This window comes from Paroedura picta, chromosome 7 (assembly GCF_049243985.1).
Source record: "Paroedura picta isolate Pp20150507F chromosome 7, Ppicta_v3.0, whole genome shotgun sequence".
Lineage (NCBI taxonomy): Eukaryota > Metazoa > Chordata > Lepidosauria > Squamata > Gekkonidae > Paroedura > Paroedura picta.
This window is the reverse complement of record NC_135375.1, coordinates 101,943,314-101,947,812: the sequence shown is the minus strand read 5'-3', so window position 1 is coordinate 101,947,812 and position 4,499 is coordinate 101,943,314.

Genomic DNA, 4,499 nt, shown 5'->3' with positions numbered 1-4,499 from the left:
TGAGGAAGTAAGAGGTGACTCATAAAAGCCCATGTTAAAATAAACATTATTAATCTTTAAGGTGCTGCTGGATTTTCATTTCTGCTTTGTTCCACAGACTCCCTTGTCAAGTAGGAAAGCATTGCATTACATGTGCACATGTTCATATAGATTGTGTCATATCCATAATCCAAAAGAGGACCATTAACAAAGAGTAGCTCCTCTCTGTTTTTTAGAAAACGGGTCTTCTCCCTCCCCCTTCTCCCTCCCAAGCCAGGGATCTCAGTGGGCTACAAGGCTACAGAGCCCACCCTCCAAAGCATCCACAGAGAAACGCTTTTCTGTAGTCCGGAGATGAGCTGTAATTCCGGGGAATTTAAAATTCCACCTGGAGGCTGGGATCCTTGCCTTGATTCCTAAAAGATCGCTTCCCGGATTCCATGGGCCCTTTCCCCAGCACTGGTCCTGCTGGTCTCCTGCAGGGAACCCCAAAGATTGCTTTTCCTGGGAATAAGCCCCATGGAGCAGACCTTCTTAGTGGGGCACTGTTGGGGTTGTGTCTGTAGACCTGCTGGAGGTCCAAGGCAGGATCATAGCTTACAGTTCAGGTACAACCGAAACTGACGAATGCCTGTGTATATAAGTTGGGTTGTTTTTTGGGGGAGGGAGGGTTGTGGGTTCAGTCCTTCTTGTACCATGCTGGGATCCTAATAAAAGAGCTCAAATCACTACCAGTGTCCACGTCCACCTCTGAATCCACGGATTCACGAGGGGCCCAAAGCACATGCGTCTGTCCGTCCATCCATCCATCTATCCATCCATCCACCCACAGCAGGTAATAATAAACAGTCCAACATTAAAATCCCCCTAAAACAATAATAAAACCCCTATAACACCCCCCCACACCGGGCAGCGAAAATTCCCACTCAGCAGAATCTGCTCGGGGGGCAACTCCAGGGGTGTTCGGTGACCTGGCGAGTCTGCGAAGGGCCCAGATCTAACCCGCCCTGGCCTCAGCCAAAGGCCTGGGGATGTGAGTGTCCTGCATAGTGCAGGGGGTTGGACTAGATGACCCATGAGGTCCCTTCCAACTCTATGATTCTAGGATTCTATGAAAAGAGCTCCTTCTTGCAGGCCCTGCGGAACTGAGAAAATTTTGTCAAGTCACTAAGCTCTTCCGGGAGCTCATTCCACCAGGTTGGGGCCAGGACCGAAAAGGCCCTGGTCCTGGTAGAGGCAAGGCAAACCTCCCTTGGGCCAGGGACCTCCAACAGATTCATAACTGCAGAGCGTAATGCCTTGGGGGGGGGCATAAGAACATAGGCGGTCCCGTAGATATGACCCGGAGAAATACAAAACAGTGATATTCATTTAACAGAGGTCTCGGTGTGGTGAGGAGCCGACACCTGAGTCAGCACTCCTCAGTCACCTGTTGGGAGATAGAGCTGCTTTGGGAGTGGAAGAAAACCGCCTTAAATAAAAGATATAGATCATGGTGGTTTTGCTGCTCTGGCTCTAGCGGAAAATGAGTGGCGGGTTAGGAAAAGCAGACCGACTGTTTCCAGCAGACAGCTGAGCGTCAAATGCTGTCTTAGGTCTTCGTGTGCATCAGCTCCAGCTTTCTCTCGCCTCTCTCTACCCGAGTCCAGATTGGAAAAATCTAGCTTCCGATGGAGGATCCGCTGCTTCTCTCCAGCCAGATCATTCATTCATTCATTCGTTCGTTCGTTCGTTCGTTCGTTCGTTCGTTCGTTCGTTCGTTCATTCATTCATTCATTCATTTATCGTGTGGCCAAGAGATTCAAGGATTGCCTGGCAGCCAGGCCAGAGACTTCTGGAGGTGGTTTGTCCTTGCCTGCCTCTGTGCCATGACTCCTGGTGTTCCTTGGAGGAACTACTGCCCAAATCCTTGCAGGTCCCCCATCCAAATGCTAGATAAGAGTCAGCCCTGCTTAGCTTCTGGGATCTGACTGGGTCCATTCTGTCCTGGAAGAGATTCACCTTCCCACACTCTGCTGTGCCTTGCATTCCAAGTGCTGGGGTGGGACTCCCAAGTCTAGGGCTATCAGCTCCAGGTTGAGAGAAGCTATCAGCTAAGAGAGCCCTGATATTACTGAAGAAGAAGAGTTGGTTCTTATATGCCGCTTTTCTCTACCCGAAGGAGTCTCAAAGCGGCTTACAATCCCCTACCCTTTCCTCTCCCCACAACAGACACCCAGTGAGGGAGGTGAGGCTGAGAGAGCCCTGATATTCCTGCTCGGTCAGAACAACTTTCTCAGTGCTGTGGCGAGCCCAAGCTCACCCAGCTGGCTGCATGTGGAGGGGGAATGGAGAATCAAACGCAGATCGCCAGATTAGAAGTCCGCCCTCCTAACCACTACACCAAGCTGGCACTACACCAACAACAGATTTGCCATGGAGGAGGAATGTCCAGAAATGAACAGCTCTCCAGGTGGAACAAGGAGAAGGGATAAAAGTCCAATCTGCCTTTGTGTGTGATGGCCACAGGTGTCTGTGGCAACAAAGGCAGGGAAATATATGATGATTCGGGCTAGAGACCAGCAGAGTTTTTTTGGGGGGGTTTTGCCCTCACAGAATTGAAGTGAAATAAAGAGCCCTAACCTAGATAGCCGAGGCATGACCAATCTTGTCAGATCTCAGAAGTTGAGCACGGGCAGCCTTGGTTAGTATTTGAATGGGAGACCTCCAAGGAAAATGAGGGTTACAATGCAGAGGTAGGCAATGGCAAAACCAGCTCTGCATGTCTTTTGCCCAGAGAATCCTGCAATTGTAGGATCTCCTGTCCACGCCATACGATAAATAGTGAAATAAAGAAATATCCTTTCTAATGACACATGCTCTCACCCCATTCTTCTATCCAGTTTCTAACTAGCTCTCGTTTGGACCCCCTTTCTAACACCCAAATGAACACGCATGGTGCGCCCGCCTGCCAGTCCCTCCCCCCCTACTGACAATTTTTCCTTGAACATTTAAATCAGGCATTTCCAACAGCCTTCAATGCTCACAATACCCATTCACCGTCATAACATACTCCTGTGCATTATTTCTGCACAAAGCATAGCGGCTTTCTCTTTCACACAAACACAGAGCTGTGACATAAAACCTCTGAACTTTATCAAATGCACAAATTGGTTCACTTGACATATTGGTGGCCAAGCACTCAGGGCGCCGAGTTGCCAAACAGAAAGAAATAAACAGGAGGTAATTTTACTTGTGCGAGGAGCTGCTTCAGCTGTTGGATTTCTAACTATAAGGCCAAGTAAAAAGCAGGGGGGAGCCTACATAAATCAAATGAATTGTTTTACACCTTACTGTATGAGTACCTTACATTTATCTGAAAGCTGTAGAAGAACAAGAGTTGGTTTTTATACCCTGCTATTCATTGCCCGAAGGATCTCAAAGCTGCTTGCAATCGCCTTCCCTTCCTCTCCCCACAGCAGGCACCCTGTGAGGTAGGTGGGGCTGAGAGAGCTCAGAGAGAACAGCTCTAACAGGACTGTGAATGGCTCAAAGTCACCCAGCTGGCTGCACGTGGAGGAGGAGCGGGGAACCAAACCTGGCTCTCCGCTGCTCTTAACCACTACACCCCACTGGCTCCTGTAGCCAGTCCTGGCTCCTGGATATGCATACAAAACTGGCCTTTGCAAACACCTGTTGACCACATTCACACATGCCCTTATTTAATATCCTAAGATAACTAGAGCATAGCTTAGGTGTACTGCTCAAAATGTTTTTTTTTTAATCCCTTGGAGGATGATTTAGAGATCAAGCATCTGTTTAGCATGCAGAAGGACTCCGGTTCAATCCCCAGCATCCAGTGTTAAAAGGGATCAGGCAAAAGGCAATGTGAAAGAGCTCTGCCCGAGAACCTGAACACTTACTGCTTGGGCTACCTGGGTCTGACTCATTAGAAGGTAAACTCTGGGGATCACGCACTCCCCTGCAATATGCGCCCAATATTACCCCAGTTCATGACCCCACCCATATTTTGACAGCAACTGGGGTCCTTTATGGTGCTCTTTTTTTCCTTCTTCATTTTTTTTTAGCGTCCTTTATGTTAAGCCTTTCTCTCCAGCAGGGAGGACAGCCTTTCCCTTCAGCTTATCCTCACAACAACCTTGTGAGGTAGCTGCAGGCACACAGTGGAAGAGCAAGATTTGAACCCAGCACCTCCTGAGAGACCAAACAAGATCTCCAGGTCATGGGTTTTCAAGAATCAAGGTTCTCTGACATCTGCGGAAAGGAGCTTCGATGCTCAACAGTGAAATCGTGTTGGGCTCTCAGGGGCTATGAGGGTTGCCAGTTGCCAGGTGTTGGCTGGAGATCGCCCGGGGATTGCAACTGATCTGCAGGCAAGAGAGATGAGCTCACTTGGAGAGAAAGGCCGCTTTGGACGATGGACTCAATGGCATGACGCCCCAGTGAAGCCCTTCTCCTCCCTCAGCCCCCCCCTCCGCAGGCTCCTCCCCCCACCGCCCCCCCCCCCCAAATCTCCAGGT